Here is an 18,272-nt window from a genome sequence, read left to right on the forward strand (position 1 = left end):
GTGATTAGCGGCGGCGGCGGCGGCGGCGGCGGGGCCTGTAGTTTGTGAATAAACGTCAGCGTGGCCCGGGGAGATGTCGCACACAGCAGGGGAGGCTCGCAATGCGAAACTGCGTCGTTTTTAACAGAATCCGGGGATCCACCTCCCCCGGCAGCTCCAAGCTGGCAAAAGCTGGGTGCCCGGCGGTCCTGACGTGCGAGAATCTAAAAGGCGCTGAAACTCAGCGGTGGGGCAGGCGCTAGTGTGAAGACTCGTCCCGCTCCGCCTTCTAAGTTGTAGGTTGCAGGAGGCGACTGTCCGGCCCAGAGCCTGCCAGGAAGCACGCCGGGCCCCTTCACCGGCGTCTCCAGCCTCCGGGGATGCTGGGAGCTCCAACCAGAGGGAGCGGCTCTGGACCCACGACGGCACGTGCCCTTGGCTTCTTGCTCCCCGATGCATCCAGGGCTGTGGGTCACCGCTGTCTTCCTCTCTCCCGTGTTGCTTGGGGATATCGCTCGTGTGTTTGTCCTGTGTTTGCACACTCAACGAACCTTTCTGTCACCACCTGTGTGTGTCTGTCCCCCTCCCCCCCCGGCCCCCAGATACCGAGCCACTCTCTGTCACACCAGCCGGATGTCCCCAAATTCACTCCAGTTCTGACGGGAACTGGTGCTAGAAGAGACCTCACGGGTTCAAGACCCGGTTTACCCCCCACCCCCCGACCCTCCCAGCCCCGTTTCACGGGTTAATTGTAAGCTGCAGCTCCCTGGGTTACCCAGGACTTCCCCATGGGGCTCGGGTACCCAGGACAGCCTTCCCGGGTTGCAGAATTTGCTAGAACAGCTGACACAACTCAGGGGAACGGTTACCTACACTTTTAGCAGTTGATTATCTTGTCAAGGCTGTGATGGCAGGTACAGGTGGGCAGCCAGGGGAAGGGGAACAGGAGGCGAGCTCTGGAAGGGACCGGACACAGGAACTCGTTCCCCGTGAACTTGGGGTGCCTCCCTTCTTGGGCCGTGGACGGGCTCAGACACCCAGAAGCTTCCTGAGCTCTGTGCCTGTAAGGTTTTTCGGGGAGCTGTGTCAGGGAGGCATGACCCCTCACGGACCCCACCTCCAGCCCCTCCCGCCTTCCTGGAGAGTGGGGGTGGGTGCCGAAGTTCCGAGTTCCCAATCACAGCTTCCTGGTGGCCAGCCCCCCGCCCCATCCTGAAGCTACCCATCGACCCACCAAGAGCCTTCTCCTTAGAACAAAACATACGCCTAGCACCCAGGAATCGCCAAGGGGTTTCGGGGCTCTGTCCAGAGCCAGGGTCAAGGCCAAAACATCGGCTCCCAGTTCTCTTCTCACTATTTTTTTCTTCCTCCACCCGTGTCCACCCTCGAGCCACAGCTTGATGCACTCGCCGGCCCCTCCGCCTCTGACAGGCACCGCCCACATGCGTCTGCGGTCCTCACCCACTGCCGCCAGACGGGCCAGGCCCCCTCCTGTCTCCTAGCAACGAGAATTCTAGCCGCTGACCTCCACGTTCCACTGTTATCGTCTGTGAGAGAGTGGGGACGAGGGGACCCACCTCGTCACAGTGTTTGCAGAATGAGTACGTTCACGAGGCACCCGAGGGACTCTCAAACAGGGACGCGTCGTGGGCGTCGAAGGCGGGCCCTTTGTAGGAATCTTTGACCCAGCGACCCTTTTCCCGGGTCCGAGTGTTTTAGGAAGGAAGGCTCCCTCTTATGCTCAGGCGCCGTGCGTGCCTCTGCCTCTACCCCCTCTCCGCCCTGCAGGGTCTGCTTGCGGCACTGCGGGTATACCAGTTGTCTCTGGTTCCGTGCAGCTGAGCGCGTACAGATCAGGGCGTTTTCATGAACCACCTCGTGTGTCTGTCTGCCTGGAACATGCTTCTTCCCTCTTTCCGCGTCGAGCTGGTTGGACGTGCGATTGCTTTCGTGGGAGTCCCCCATTTCCTTCCTTCTCGGGGCTCCCCCAAACTTGTCTCCTCACGTGTCATCGACGTTCCCCCCTTCAAGTATGAGTGTCGCGAGTCCGTCCGAGTTCCCCCTGGGTGTTTGTTGAAGGAGTGAGTGGCTGGGAGACGCCGTCTTGATAGTCGTGGGACGGATGAGAAACCGAACGCTGCCTGTTTGGGACAAGGGTCCCCAGGGCACCGACCACAGTTTTCCTGGAGGGCGAGGCCACTCGGGGACACCAGGACAGCACACCTGTGTTCCTTGAACCAATTTGTTGGAGGAGGAATGTTGTCTGTCACCGGAGCAAGGGAAGACTTTCCTTGGTTGCTCAGTTTGGTGTTGATCGACTGGCGGGAGGTACTGAGAATGGATGGGTCATTCAACGTTCTTACACAATTTCGTTCTTAAACATGACTTAGCCTTCAAAATCCTCCTTGCCAGTATGGGTGCCCCCCAAAGGTTTTTCACAGTTTGGGGGGCAATTTTTTTTTTTAAGATGGTGTCAGAGAAACGCTTTGTCAACTTTTTCCCGTTCTGGTCCATCCCAGACAAGTGGGGCTGATAGATTGTGGGGATGGTAAGGATTTGGGAGCTGAATTGTTTCCAGTGGTACCTGAAAGCTGTCAACCTACTGTGTGTGCTGTTATTCCCGCCGTTTGCGGGGGAGGGGTGGACGACCTGTGCTTTGCGCCTGCTTCTCAAGATTTGGGTCGAAATCACCCACGTGGGCAAGAAACCAATGTCTTTTGAATTCATGACACTCGTGGGGTGAATCTGGAGGAGTGGACTTGTAAAATTCATTCTATATATATATATATTTTTACTTCAGTCTTGTTAAATCCCAAATTGAAATTTGCCTTTGTGTTATTTTTGTTTGACCTTCATCACGCTAAGAATGAAACCGTTTCAACGTTGCATTAGAACTTGGAAGCCAATCCAAGGCAGAGACAGATGTTTTATTAAATATGCAGCTTCTTAAAAATGGATACAGTCTGAAAGGTTGTTCTGTTCAGGAGATGGAGATAAAACGTGGGTTGTGTAAATTAGGGTGGAAATTAAGGTCGTTCCCGCCCATTTGCACGTGGACAGACACAATTTGAAGTAATCCCGATAACCCCACTGAAAGGTGGAGATAAGTTCTTTCCTCCCTCAAGTGTGACTTTTTTTTTTAACCGACTCCACAAAATCTCCCCAAATGAAACTTGTTCCTCCTATTTTTTTTTTTTTTTGTCTTAGAAACTTAGCAGGTCACTGTGACTCAGAAGGAAACTCAAATCCACGGTGCATGACCCTAGGGCTGGTTTTCACATTTAAAAACAACCTCTGACAGATCTTTGGGCTGGAAAACTCAGTTCACGCCGTCCCGTCGGTCGGGAGCGTGCGTGTCCGCATGCAGGCATTAGTCACGGCTGACTCAGAGCCCCGGGTCCCCTCGGTTGTGATGAGGGCACAGATGTCCCGACGCCCCGGGGGGGAGTCTGCCGCCGTTGCCTCCTCCGCATGTTTGCATCGGCTGCCTTCTGAAGACCGTGACCCTTCTCTCCTTCCTCCTCCCGGACTCTCCTTCAGGCCGTCTCCTGACGCACTCGGGGAGCTGTCGCTCCTCCGAGCATGACACTCGACCTCTTTGTCCTCGATGACCTATGAGCGTTTGCTTTGGTGACACTCTTGCAGCTCAAGCCCACATGCCCTGGAGGGGAGGGGCGGGGCCACCGTGTCTTTGGGGAGGTCCTTCTCCGTTCTGTCCCCTGCAGGGTCCGTGCTGAGCACACCCTCCTGAGGTGAAACCATGCAGGGTGCGCAGGCAGTGCCTGTTGGGGGCACTCTGGGCGTGAGGGCGTCCAGGTGATGGTGGCGCCAGATTGAAAAGTCAGGAGCTCCCGGACGCCGTGTTTTACGGAAACATTTATACCCTGACGTCTCGTGTTCCAGGTACGTTCTGGACCTGCTCCCCGGGACCAGTTGGAATGGCTCTGGAGGTCTCCGGGCGCCCCCACGCCTTCCGGGGTGCAGATGAGATTACATGGCGAGGCTCCGTTGAGACGTCGTCGTAGTGTGGAGTCTAGCGCCTGTGGTGGCTTCCACCTCGGATTCCTTCAGAGGTTTGTTCCCTTTGACTGTATTCTCTGTGTGCGCCAAGATGCCATGGGATAACACGAGGTTCTTTTTTTTTAAAGATTTTATTTATGTATTTTTAGAGAGGGAAGGGAGGGAGAAAGAGGGAGAAAGAGAGATAGAGAGAGAAACATCCATGTGCGGTTGCTGGGGGCCGTGGCCTGCAACCCAGGCATGTGCCCTGACTGGGAATCGAACCTGCGACGCTTTGGTTCGCAGCCCGCGCTCAGTCCACGGAGCTACGCCAGCCAGGGCCACGTGAGGTTCTTATGGTAACACTTGTGAACATGTTTGCAGCTCAGCAATGCAGATGTGCCTTGACTACTCAACAGCAGATCATCAGAGACAATAAGTAACTATCTGTGGGGTCAGGGGTGTTCTAGCCTTCTCCGGGAATCACTTCCTAACAAGGTATAGAAACGTCTGACCACTAGACTCTCCACCTGGAGCTAATATAATCGTAGGTATTACTGCAAGTGAAAAATTAAAACATTTAAAGGAGTTTCTGTAGATGAATAATACGTATAGTGCAAGTCTTTGCAAATGATGCGTGTATTGTAAAGTATAGTTACGTGGGAAAACAGATTATAAAACATAGTTTTCTGTCCATTTCAACACGATCAGCTCTTTGTAGTGGTCATATTGATCTGTCGTAAGGCATTGTATAAGAGGCCACGCCGTCTGAATGTAATGGTAAAAATCAAGACGTCTTGTTAACCCAGAGAACGTGGTGTTTACCCTTTGAAATATCTTACGAACCCCATGGTGGTGTCTCATCGTTTCACTTTAATTTTTTAAGATTCTTTTTATTTATTTTTAGAGAGGGAAGGGGGGGAGAAAGAGAGAGAAACATCCATGTGCAGTTGCTGGGGGCCGTGGCCTGCAACCCAGGCATGTGCTCTGACTGGGAATCGAACCTGCGATGCTTTGGTTCGCAGCCCGCGCTGCATCCGCCGAGCTACGCCAGCCAGGCCTAAAGGTTTTAAATTCGTCATGTAAAGCAGCTAGATCTGACACGGACGCGCACTGTGTTGTCTTCAGCCACAGCGAACAGTGCCCAGGTGAAGCCCACAAGACCTGCATTGCCATCTGCAGGCTGTCTCTGCTCCCCTTCTCGAACGGCACGTGGGGGCCGAGGTGGTGTGTTGTAGCATCCACGCACTTCGTGTGTGTCTCCTCTCGGTGTGTCGCTTGAGTCACTAGGGAACTGGCCAAGAATTGCACGATGTCACCGCCACCAGCTACTGCCTGGAACCGCCCGAGAGAGACCTTCTGAGGAACGTGGCTGTGGCTTTGAAGTGGTCCCGCGTGTCTCCGACCGAGCACAGCCCTGAGTGTTGCTCTGTTGTGTGTCCTCAGGGAACAGTGTGCTGACATGGGGAAGAGACCCAGCGGACTCCCGCGGAGCCGTTCTTGAAGGCACCTTCTTCAAGGAGCCCCGCGTGATGGTAGGTGCCCAGCGTGACTCTTGACCTCCGCGGACGTGTCTTACGGCGGAATTTACGTCAGTGCGCTCTAGCAGTGTGTTCGCGGGACTCTGGGCGGTGCACGTGGTTTTCTGTAAAAAAAAAAAAATCTATCTGCAGTGAAGGAGAGGACAAAGCAGCGTTTTCGAGCGTGGCTGGAACCCGCGTGACGGCGTGCGTCGGGCATGGAGGATGGTGTGGGAATCGTGTGTTCGTCCGGACACCCGCGATGCGGAGTGGGTCTCGTCGTTAGGGTCGGCTGTCCGTAGAACCCTCTGAAACGTGCACGCTTGTCCCCGCTGGTCCCTGGAGGCCCGCTCTGTGTTAGAGGAGCCGTCTCGAGTGGTCAGGGTATTGCACCAGTGTCAGCCTCTCCTTTGACGCGTTCGGTTCGTGGTCCCTGCAGCATGCAACCCACTGTGGTGGACACACGCCTGTAGTCCAGGCTGGGGGTCCACTGAGGACGCAGGGTCCTTCTCCACATCTGGAGACCGGAAACCGAGCGTGGCCTAGGGGGAGGAGAAGTGGGTGGAAAGAACACTTTTTTTACAACCTGGGGTTGTGAGGGCCTGTCAGCGCAGACAAGGTCGCCATGCCAAATTTGCACCTTTTCATCCTCTGCTTCAAGGGGTCTCAAAGGGTGTGTGTTTTTGGGTATCTCCAGTCAACAGTTGGGTGTCTTTTCACGGTTCCGAGGTCCATCAGGCCCTGCCGACGCTGTCTTCATCGTCACGTGTTGGTTACCTGCTGCTTATGGACCCGTTTTCTTACCCGTGTCAGCGCCCCGGCTTCCTAACCTTGCTCGCAAGTTGTAGCCCAGGTGGCTTTTGAGCATTAGTTTCCGGCGGACCGCATCGTATCCGTGTATTGATTTACGCGATAACAAGCTTCTGTAGCTGTCCCGGACTCCAGAAGATCGTCAAGATCACGCCCTGTGTGGAAGTCCTCTTCCACGAACTTGGCTTCCAAATTCTTCTCTCGGTTTCTCTCTATTAAAAAATACTAGGTTTTTTTCCAAAGATAATTTGTAATTAATAAAATCCCATCTTGTCCTTCTTTTTGTCATGAACACGCAAAACCGAAAGATGGTGGTCGAGAAAATGGTCCGTGTGCTCTTTTTATTGCCTGGCGCTTTATCGGTGTTAGCCAAGGCACTTCACGTGCACGCCTGTTATCCGCCCCGACCGCTGAACAATCAGGAGCAGCACGTGTCTCCTGGGTCGTGAGCCTTTTTTTCTCCTTGTCGCACTCGATTCGTTTTTCCGTTTTGTTTTGTATCGGTTTCAGGGGCACAGCGTCGTGGTTAGATAATCACAAACTTTATGGAGTGTTCCTCTCAGTATTTCCAGTACCCCCCGCCCCCCGGCCCCGTACATACATAATTACCACAATATTATTGACCGTATGTGACTTTTAACATTTTTAATCTTTTCTCCATCTGGAGGAGCATGCGTGTATAGCCGAACCATGATGTCTCTGAAGGTCTCATCTTCCTTCTCACCCACTGGCCTCTGGAGCAGCCACCCCGGGCAGCGTGGTGGGTGGTGACAGTTCCAGTCGCCCCACTGCGAGGAGACGCGGCCTTCCTCCGGCTGGGGCTGGCGTGACGCTCCGTGTGGGGGAGGGCTCACCGCCCCTACTACCAGAGCCCCCGTGGCGAGACCCGCAGGGAACGTGGTACAAAGTGCCCAGTCACTTTGAGAGTGCCACGTGAGACCCTCCTACTTTTTTTTAAAAGATTTAATTTATTTATTTTCAGAGAGGGAAGGGAGGGAGAAAGAGACAGAGAGAGCAAGAGAAACATCCATGTGCGGTTGCTGGGGGCCGTGGCCTGCAACCCAGGCATGTGCCCTGGCTGGGAATCGAACCTGCGACGCTTTGGTTCGCAGCCCGCGCTCAATCCACTGAGCTACGCCAGCCAGGGCTGAGACCCTCCTACTTTTGACAGGTGCCTTGTTGTCTTTGGCACCTGCGTGTACGTGCACTCTGCGTTGGAGACCACGGGCCGGTCTCGGCATGTTTGTGCAAGACTCCGTCTCCCTGCCAGAGGGGGAGCAGGCTTCGGGGTGACATCAGGGTGGCCCTCGGTGAGTGGTGGCCCTGCAAGGCCATGTCCCTGATTGTCTCCCCCGGATGGTGGCTGGTGTAGATGAGAAGCTCGTACCCAAAGAGTCTTGCCCTGCAGTCTCAAGACTTTAAGAATGAAAAGGACTTTGATTCCTTAATTGGAACCATGGTTGTTTCCTTTTCATTGTTTTTTCTTTATTGATTTGAGGCAGAGGGAGACAGACAGACACATCAATTTGTCGTTCCCCTTATCGACACATTCACTGGCTGCTTCTTGTCCGTGCCCTGGCCGGTTATTGCCCCTGCGACCTCGGTGCATCGTGACGACTCTCTCTCACCCCCCGAGCTCCCCGGTAGGGACAGCTCTGGTCCTTTCCGAGAGGTGCGGGGTTTCCGGGAAGACACGGGGGTCTGTGAATCGGGGCGTTGTTTGTTATGATCTGGGTCTGCTGCTGCCGAGTAGCTGGCTTCCTTGTGTAAGAAATACCGGGGTGGGGGGAAATGGAGTCACCTTGTACTTGTACATGATACAAAATATTTTATTGTTGTTCTACCACGGTTGTCCCAATTTTCCCTGCGTGCCCTCCTCCACCCAGCCCACCTCCCCCCTGCCCATGGTAGCTGCTTTCCGATGGTCAGGCTTCTGGCGTGCTCAGAAAATACAGGCGTGCAACCCTCTTCTGAGGGCAGCGCCTGTGACGATAGATGAAGAGAAGCAGGGGCCGAGGAAACACTCATAATTCACTCCGTCTGTTTCGTCTCAAATGCCAGTTTAATCAGATTTTCTGTCCAAGGTGCACTGGACCCCTTCTGGGTCTGCGACCCGTGTTGCAACCAGCCGTTCCCGGTTCAGGGGCGCACTTGTCCGGGATGGTCTTGGCGAGCTGAGGTTGGGAATGAACTCTCAGTGTGTTCCAAGGACGGCTTCGTTTGCTCCAAAACTGATGACCGAGAGGGTGGCGGCGGTGGTGATGACCGGAGGGAAGGGGCTGGGGCAGGCAGGGGAGGGTAAGGGGGGGCCAGTGGTGACGGAAGGAGGCCCGACTGCGGGCGGTGACCACACAGTGCCACCCACGGAGGACGTGTGACGGAAGCGTACGCCCGGAGCCGACGTAGGTTGATGAGCCAGTGCCACCCACATAAGCTCCATAAAAAAGGAAAAACACCATACTGCCTGTTTTTGCCGAATGTGATGCTTCTTTGCCACCAAAAGGCTATATTTCAGAGCGGAAAAAGAGAGGCAAGCGCAGACAGATACATCACCTTACACTGTTGATAAGGTGCAGGCGCCGGCTACTGTTGCTGGCGGTTTGGATGGCGTGAAGGCTCCCCTGTGCGCGAATCGCAGGGTGCAGGTTCCGGTGAGCCAGCTGTGGCCGGCAGCTAAGGAGTCCCTCCCTCTTACGCATGAAGTTGGATTGAAACGGCCTGAGTCTTGCATTTCCGTTTTGTCGTGTGGTTCCTTCCCCCGGTCAGTGACACACCCGAATGTTTGCACCAGACACCGTGGGGCTGGTGCGGCCGAAAATACAGATTATTTGACCCTTTACGACGGGTCTGTCCCTCCCTGACTTAGGGCGGGCCTCGCGGTTCTCTGAGAGCCGGAAAGGCGGTTTGCACAGTCAACACCTCAGATCTGCCGACTCGCCGTGCATATTCGTGTATACCACATGATTATTCATAGCAGAGACGCCTGCCTTCCCATCAGGGGTTCTGCGAGTGCGCCCTGTACAATCTGTGAGGCGCTGAGCAGGTGTCTGTGAGCTGAAATCGCGGGCGCCTGCGGGAACAGGGCCCGGGAGGACCCCAGAGTTTCACCCGTGAAATGTTGGTGCACCAGGGGGACGCCCAGTGACCACCCCCCGTGGAACAAAGGAGGGGCGGCTGACACAGATGGGCGTGGGTCGCCGCCAGCTGTCCCGGTGACAGGTGATAATTGGCCCCTGATTGTTGGGCCTGAGCTTTGTCATTAACCGGACTGACCCAGACGCACCACGGGGCACCCGCTTGACGGGCTGTCTCTCACGCCCAGTCATGCGTTTCACGGCCCACAAGAGAGGAATGCTCGATTCAGCACACGCACTCATTGCCGTGTTTAGCCTGCTCACCGAATTTTTAAAAATTTTTTTCTGCCCTGACTGGCGTAGCTCAGTGGTTGGAGTGCGGGCTGTGAACCAAAGCGTCGCAGGTTCGATTCCCAGTCAGGGCACGTGCCTGGGTTGTGGGCCATGACCCCCAGTAACCGCACATGGATGTTTCTCTCTCTGTGTGTCTGTTTCTCCCTCCCTTCCCTCTCTAAAAATAAATACATACCATCTTTAAAAATTTTTTTTCGTTTTCATTTTTTGCATTTTTATTAATTGTTGTTCAAGTACCGTTGTCTCCCTATTTTCCCGCCGCCACTCCCTCCAGCCCCTGCCACCCTCCATCCTTGCCCCCCTCAGTGATGTGCGTTTTTTCTTTGCACTGAGAGCCCAAGAGCTCACGCATCGCACGTGTGCACGCGTGAGAATTCCACAGCCAGGTAGTTGTGACTCAGCACACTCCCCGGAAGTAGGTAGGTAACGCGTGTCTGTAGGGGAGGGGGTGGTCCTGTCTCTCTCCGCCGGACGGTCGGACGTCGGCTCCGTGTGCCGTGGGCCTGCAGTCGATATGAGCAAACTCTATTTCGGTTTCGACTGAGGGCATTCTGTCCAAAAATGGTCCTTGGATATGCCCTCCTGCCTTCCCTTTGCGCAGACACTGCGGAGACGTGGCCCACCGTGTCCCTAAGTGTTCATTGATTGGAGCGTCCCGTGGGGTGGCGGGGGCGTCTGAGAGCTTCACCGGGGCAGCTTGCGCCCTGAGCCACGTGACAACTGTGCCCCAGACTCGTACTGGGCTCGTCGGAACGTCCACGACGACCCTCGTAGGCAGTCGGTGGTTTCCAGAGAAACGTCAGTTGGTGGTGTCGCCTCCCCCCTTGGGACCTGTGGCTGTGCAGGGCAGGTGGGAGGGACACGGGCAGCGGGGGCCGAACTCAGGTGCACGTGAACAGCTCTGTTGTTTGACAAGAGACGCAACAGGTGCTCGTGGGAAACCTGTAGCCAAAAGGGCTGGTCGTGGCTGAGCTGCCCGCGTGGCCGAGTGACATTGGGTGAGCCCACTTACCTCCTGCCGTCCCTGCAGCTGAGAAGGTACGGCAGCCACCCTCGAATCTTATCAACGTACGTGAAGTCGCTCAATGTTGTGTCTCATGACATTTCTCTATGGATAATAGCAGCTTAGAAGCAATGGAATGTCGATTCTAGAGATATTTTCCCCCAGTATTTGTTCTGGTCTCCTGTGTATGCACCAAAGAATGTGAATTATTCTCCCTCTTTTTCCCCAGTATTTGTTCTGGTCTCCTGTATATGCATTGAAGAACGTGAATTATTTCTTTAAAATATTTTTTAAAGATTTTATTGATGTATTTTTAGAGAGGGAAGGAAGGGAGAGAGAGAGAGAGAGAGAAACATCCATGTGCTGTTGCTGGGGGCCGTGGCCTGCAACCCAGGCATGTGCCCTGACTGGGAATCGAACCTGTGATGCTTTGGTTCGCAGCCCATGCTCAATCCACTGAGCTACGCCAGCCAGGGCTTGTTGTTGTTGTTTTTTTTTAAATGAAGACTTTTTAAGACCAGTTTAGCTTCACAGCAGAAATCGAGAGGAAGGTACAGAGATTTCCCATATTCCCCCTCCGTTCCCCCAAATCCAGCCTCTCCCACTGTCCACACCCCACTGCACGCTACCTGTGTTAACAGTGGACGAAGTTACATTGACATGTGACCACCCAAAGTTCGGAGTCCACACGAGGGTTCATCCCTGGTGTCGTCGACTCTCTGTGTCCCCACAGAGGTACAGGGACATGTTCCCCCACATTCCGGTGCCCCACAGAACCGTGGCTCTGCCCTGCGTTTTACTCTGCTTGCTTCCTGTGTATCCCTCTCCCCTCCCGACCCCTGGCAGCCACCGGTGTTTTGACCGTCTCCGTCGTGCGGCCTTTTCTGAAATATCTTAGAATTGGGACTCGACCCCGTGTGGCGTTTTCGGACCCGCTTCCCCCCCCCGCCCCCCAGTCCTCTGCGTTCCCGGTACCTCCTCATGTTCTCACGCCTCGACGGCTTATTTCTTTTTCATGCTGAATAATATTCCGTGGTCTGGCCGTCATGCGGTTCCTTTATCCATCACCTCACCAAGGATGTCTGGGTTGCTTCCGAGTTTGGCTCTGATGGATGGGGCTGCTATAAACATCCGAGTGCAAGGTTTTTGTGTGGGCACAGAAGCTTTTACCTGTTTTCCGGGAACAGCAGGGTGCTCAGTGGCTGGCGTAGACCCTGCCACGTTCTAGAAAAGGCAAGAAGCTGCTTCATTTCTTGACGTCCTAAAACAGTCATATGCACTGGGAATAAGAATGCACTTTGAAGAATTATCCAGCAAAGGGCCAAGGGGATGCAGGAGACCTATTTTTAGGGGAGCATTTCTGGCGCGAAAACAAGCACATGGGCAGGAGGGTTAAGGAAATGCCCACCTCCTTGCAGAGCAGCCGGCCGGCGCCCTCCCCTTCGGTCTCGAGGGTGGGGGAGTTCTTCACACCTGCGTCCACGCACCCCACGCGCCCAGGCAGCAAATCTTGACCCCCGAGAGCTGCACACGGCAGGCAGATGTGAGAAACCGTGGCCGTTACAGAAAATCCCGCCCGCCCCCCTGCCGCCTCCCTTCTTCTCTCTAAAGGTACGTGCTCTGCACGTCCTCCGAGTTCCTTCCGCCTGAGCTTCCCGTGTGGGAGGAGCGCACGGGATTTCGTGTTCAGCACGCCGAGTCCTGTCGTGGGAAGGTCAGTCCCGCCACGCTGTGTGGACGACCTGTCGCGTTCCCGTTTGCAGAGACGAGGGCACGGACACGATCGCGTGTCGCGGGTGCATTTCCCACGGAAGACTGCGGGGCAGGGGGTGCCTGTGCGGCTCAATGCATACGAACGCGGGGGCTGGCGTCGTGGCGAAACAGCCGCAAGGCACTCTTGCGCGTGGACGGGCGGCGGTGTTTCATCAGTTTCTCTCGGACGTTTCTCCAAGTCGCCTCTGTGCTGTTTATCTGCTGCACCTGGGAGACCAGCAGGGCATAGGGCTCGATGGACGCGTCGCCGTGACTTGCACGATTCCGATTGCGTGAGCCCTCGCGAGTGACGCCGGCACGGCAGAGTGGCCGTGACGTGGGGGACGTTGACAGGAAGGGGCCAGCAGGGCGGTGGCTGCCCACCCGTAATTTTCAGACAGCATCTAGACTTCAGATATCAGTGCAAAGGCATGCAAACCATCGTTGGGATTGTGCTGACCCCTGCGTGGAGAAGAAAGTCTACCTGACCTCCCCCAGTGTCTGCCTGTGGGGGGCCCCCGGGGGTGTAACTTGGGGGCGCGGTTGCGGTTGCCTGTTGCTCGTTCAGTACTGTGCGTGGGCTGGCTTTCAAGCCCGCATGCGAGTCCTGGCTGTCAAAACACAATTTTTCTAAAAGGCAAAAAAAAAAGCCCAGCAACACGGCACGTCGTGTGGATGGGAACACACTCGTGGGAAGCCCCGCCGTGCACCCCGTCGGGCTGCTCTTTGGCTCGCCTGCAGAGTTTCATCAGCGCCGTGCTCCCGCCTCGTTGCCCCAGGGCCCCGGGTGATGGAGCTCAGGGTGCCGCCCGGCCGAGAGGGCGCTACCCCCCCCCCCCCCGCCCCCACCGCCCAGGGCCCCAGCACACAGCTGGGCCTTTGGGAGCAAGGGGCCGGGGGCCGCAGAGATTACTGCTGGGACTTAAAATCCCACCAAGGGTTCTGTGTACCTGGATACAGCGCTTTCCATGAAACAATTAAAAAAAAAGAAAGAAAGAAAGGAGGAGGCAGCTTGGGCACTCCGCCTCGTCCGGCTGCTGTCTGTCCCCTTTGTCATCGCAGGCGCCCTCGGCAGAGAGCCGGTAATTGCTTGCGCATGACCTCATGCCCCTGTCACAAAGGCGCCCCTATTCCCGGCCGCTCGCCCCACCCGAAGTCACGGAATGTCCCCCTTTCTGAATGGTGTGTGCTTCCGGAAGCCCGTTGTTTGAGGTCGGGGCTGCCATTCCCATTCCATTGTTCCCACCATCCCTCTCCTGTTTCCCCGACGGCCCCCGAGGCGGACGTCAAGGTCACGTTCTCCTGTTGGCGGTTTGTGGGCAGTCAGCGCGGGCGGCTCCTTGGAGAGGCCCCCCTCCCCCCGCCCCCGGGCGTTCTGCTGCTGGGGTTCCGGGGGTCCTTTCACTCAAGGGCCACGGCCGTCAGTCCCCGCGCCGACATGTGTTCCATGGTCAAGGACCGCGGTCTCGCAGCCAAACTTCCTCTCATTGTCACCGGCCCTTTCCCACGCCGCCGCCGCCCCAGCGAGGGGGACTCAGGCCACCGGCGAGCACTCGTGGGCGTGGACAGGCTGCTCGTGCGTGTGCGGGGAGGGCACCTTGCTCCCACGTACCGTCCCCTGGCCGCCGTCTCGGTGTCCCTGCGTGATGGGAAGCTGGTGACTCACACACACACACACACACACACACACACGTGTGTTGTTCGTAATCGCAGAGAAGCTGATCGTGGACTCTGTGCAGCGACGAGTTTGACAGCTGCCTGGATGGCACGGCCTTGCCCTTGAGTTTGTCTCTCGGAGTGTACAGATCGCTGTAGCCCTGAATCGTCTGCCCCCCCCCGACCCCCCGCCTTTGCTTGAAAAGCCTGTTCTCTGTCCCGCCTGAGCGTCTGTCCGAGGAACCGGACACCCGTTCCCACGAGAAGGGCTCACCCGACAGGAAGCGAAGTGTCCCCTCCGCCTCTTCCTCGCCTCCCGCGTGAGTTTTGGCTTCCTCCCTTCCTCTCGGACAACGTCCTGGAAGCGGGTGAATTGTCCATGTCCTGAGGGCTTTTCTGCAAACTTCCCGTGTGCGACACGGAACCCAACATCAGCATGGCCTCGTCGGGGGGAGGCCTGTCATTTTAACGTCGCCCGTAACGATGTTGGGTGGGCACCTACACGGACAGAGACCGAGGGAGACCGGCAGGCAGGCAGGGAGGGGCGCTGAGAGAGGGAACCCGAGTTCATCGCCAGCGGCGCACGTTGTGGCCGGCGCTCCGGGCTGCCGTCACTCACCACGGGTTCCTAGTGACCCGATGAGTTCCCAGGGCACACTTCCGAGGGGCGAGGACTCGTCTTGTACCTGCTGTTTCTAAAACCTCGTCGAGGCCAGCAGCCCCGCGGCCCCGATGTGTGGCGACGCAGGAGGAACCTCCTCTCCCAGGGCCACCCTCCTCCCGCTGGCAGACTTCCGTGGTGGACAGCTTGTCTGTCAGGCGACACTTCCAAGTCAAGGTTCTGTCCGTGTCCGTGTGCGTCCGTGTGGTGACAGCGCCGGGGGCGGGCCCGTGGAAAAGCACACGCAGCAACAGACGGGTTAAGAGATTATGAAGCAGCCCTGGCTGGCGTAGCTCCGTGGATGGAGTGCGGGCTGCGAACCCAAGCGTCGCAGGTTCGATTCCCAGCCAGGGCACAGGCCTGGGTTGCAGGCTATAATCCCCAGCAACCGCACATGGATGTTCCTCTCTCTCTATCTCCTTCCCTTCCCTCTCTAAAAATAAATAAATAAAATCATTTTAAAAAAGAGAGATAATTAAGCCCAGGGGAGCTGGAAAGGCTGCCGCAGAGGGTGTCATTGGGTGTCATCGGGTTAGGAGGGGTCAGCCGCAGCCGGAGAATGTCCGTGAACAGGCTTGCTGGAAACAGCAAGGAAGGCACTCACTGCCCACAAATTGGTGACACCTGATTCATTTAGGGAAAAAAAGATCAACCCTTTTGTGCCTTCCTGTGCAACGCATACGCATTGGAGAAAAGCAAGGGGGAGTCTCGGAAGTTCCAAAGGAGTTCCCACACAGAGGACAGGCCGGAGGTAGACCTGCCCCGGGGAGTTGCGGGATCTGGCCATGAATGACGAAAAACACTCAAGAGCTCACGGAACGTGGGGCCTCGGGCCGTGTTTTCCCGTGGTGGTGGAGCGCGGGGAGTAGGCAGCGCAGGCAGGGAGAAACAGAGGCGGTACCGTTGTCACCTCGGATGCTGCTCATGCCGACCTTCTCCGGGGCTTGCTTTTCTCCTGCTCTTGTTTTTTCTTTGTTTTTTTTTTTAATTTAATTTCTTTTCAGTTACAACTAGCATTCAGTATTGTTTTTTTAAAAGATTTTATTTATTTATTAGAGAGGGAAGGGAGATAGAGAGAGAGAGAGAGAGAAACATCCATGTGCGGTTGCTGGGGGCCCTGGCCTGCAGCCCAGGCATGTGCCCTGACTGGGAATCGAACCTGCGACGCTTGGGTTCGCAGCCCGCGCTCAATCCACCGAGCTACACCAGCCAGGGCGAAATGCTAGCACTCTTGATAACAAGTGTCTAGCTTATTCCGTTGTCTCGGTTGTGTAGTGTTCTTTCAGCAGGCAACATTTTCTTTCCTCTTATTCAGGCACAGCTGTGCTAGTCCTTTTTTGTTTTCTGCTGCCTTGACTCTGGCTGCAGGGGACGTTTCTGTGCGTGTCCCCTCACACGCGTGCTGCAGGGGCTCTGTAGCCAAGACCAGGACTGCGCGGTGCGTGTGTGAGGCTGATGGGCCCAGGCGCGGAGCTCAGGGTGGGGGAGGAGGGAACCGGTGCGCTGGGCCGACTCAGGGCTGAGTTCTGTGTTCTTGGGCCAAAGGGGGTGCACAGCAGGTGCAGTTTGCACCACAAAAAAAAAGTAGGAGTATCTATAGGCTATACACCATTTAGCTGTTTTAGACTTTTAAACAGAGAATCAGCATGCCTTTCGATATTTATTCACATGCAGATGACACGGAATTAATGAAAAACTATCCTAAAGGCTATTTTTTAAAAAAAATGAATCGCCATTGACGTTCAGTGTTTTGTACCCATGTGAAGTGGACCTGGAGGGTCGGGTGTGTGCTCAGTGCAAGGGGTCAGGGAAGGAGGAGCAGCGTGTGATGTCACGGGCAGGTGCGGCCGGAAGCACACAGTAAACACGCAAATCAGAAACGGGGTCAGAGGCACAGGCTGGGGGCTGCCGGAGGGGAGGGGTTTGGGGGCCGGGCGAACAGGGGGACAGGGTTGGTGGGTGCAGGATATTCTAGGCTGTCTCAGGAAACGGGGGGGGGGAGGTGTGTTGTCCCAGCTGTTACTGCAGACGCAGACACCTCCCTGGGTGCCAGCTCTTCCGTGCGGGGGTGGGGGGGGGGAACACCAGGGGCTGGCTGCTTCCTCCTCGTTCCCTCCCTCCGTTTCTCTCTCTCCCTCTCTCTCTCTCCCCCTTTCTCCCTCTCTCTCTCCCTCTCTCTCTCCCTCTCCCTCTCCCTCTCTCTCTCTCTCTCTGTCTCTTTCTCTCCCTCTCTCTCTCTCCCTCTCTCTCTCTCTCTGTCTCTCTCTCTCTCTCTCTCTCTCTCTCCCTCCCTCCTTCCCTCTCCCTTCCTCCCTCTCTCTCTCCCTCTCTCTCTCTCCCTCCCTCCTTCCCTCTCCCTCCCTCCCTCTCTCTCTCCCTCTCTCTCTCTCTCTCTCTCTCTCTCTCTCTCTCTCCCTCTCTCCCTTCCTCTCCCTCCCTCCCTCTCTCTCTCTCTCTGATGAACCCACAAAGTTCCCCGTCTTCTAATGTTCTGCACAGTCAGCAAAGGAAAACGCCCACCAAATGTGATTGTACTGCTCCTAAGGCCAAATCCCCAACAAAGATGCCGTCCAGCCACCCCTTCTTTAAATACACATATTTTAAAATGAACTCAACCTCCGCCTGGGCAGTGTGTGCTGTGGGGGAGAAATCATGGCCGTTTGTGCTTGGAGTTATTTACCGTCTGGGAGGCCTGAGGAGGGGGAACCTCGTCTTAATTGCAGCCTCAGACCGAATCACCGCCCTGGGGAGAAGGAGGCTGAAATACCCGATCAGGTTATAAATCACGCCAAAACGCCCCTGGGAGATATGGCTCTTTGCGCCACCTTTGCGGAGAAGACGGACCCCAGCGTCTTTCTTAACTCCCAAATTATGCGTAGTCAACAAATTAGTGGGTCTCGCTTGCTTTCATTAAAAGTCTTATTCACATAATTTCTTTTGTATTATCCCTTTTTTACGTTTGAGAAAATCAGTATACAGGGTGTCTGGCACAAATGATGCCTCTTTTTTATGACAGAATTTTTTAAGAAAAGATTTTATTTATTTATTTTTAGAGAGGGAAGGGAGGGAGAAAGAGAGAGAGAGAAACATCCATGTGCGGTTGCTGGGGGCCGTGGCCTGCAACCCAGGCGTGTGCCCTGACTGGGAATCGAACCTGCGACGCTTTGGTTCGCAGCCCGCGCTCCATCCACTGAGCTACGCCAGCCAGGGCTGACAAAATCTTTTAGCACAAAATCGTAGGCGTGTGATTTGTATATAACTCATTGCAGCGAATTGTTGTATTTCTTCTATTTTATCGTGATGTGATTGTTCATATATTTCTGTGCCGACCTTACCATGTATCTTTACCACAGGTGTGCGTGGGTCGGAAAAAAGGTCGTGTCGGTGGGGTTTGGGACTATCCATCGCCTCAGGCACCCCGTGGGGGTCTGGGAACACATACCTGTGGGCACAGGTGGGCCCTG

General features: G+C 55.6%; 1 protein-coding gene across 5 annotated transcripts in view; it reads left to right on the plus strand.

Annotated features, from left to right (window-relative positions):
- The window catches only part of NLGN4X (neuroligin 4 X-linked), a 151,443-nt gene that overhangs the window by 15,775 nt on the left and 117,396 nt on the right, over positions 1–18,272 (plus strand). For 4 of the 5 annotated variants that reach the window (XM_045855957.1, XM_045855961.1, XM_045855959.1 and 1 more), the window contains exons 2-3: positions 3,883–4,052; positions 5,425–5,513. The exons of the other annotated variant lie outside the window; for it this stretch is intronic. The gene's annotated coding sequence lies outside the window, so the exon portion shown is untranslated. The remainder of the gene's footprint in view (positions 1–3,882; positions 4,053–5,424; positions 5,514–18,272) is intronic. 5 annotated transcript variants of the gene reach the window in all.

Source organism: Phyllostomus hastatus, unplaced genomic scaffold (genome assembly GCF_019186645.2).
Source record: "Phyllostomus hastatus isolate PE091 unplaced genomic scaffold, TTU_PhHast_1.1 phas_scaffold_12, whole genome shotgun sequence".
Taxonomy (NCBI): Eukaryota; Metazoa; Chordata; class Mammalia; order Chiroptera; family Phyllostomidae; genus Phyllostomus; species Phyllostomus hastatus.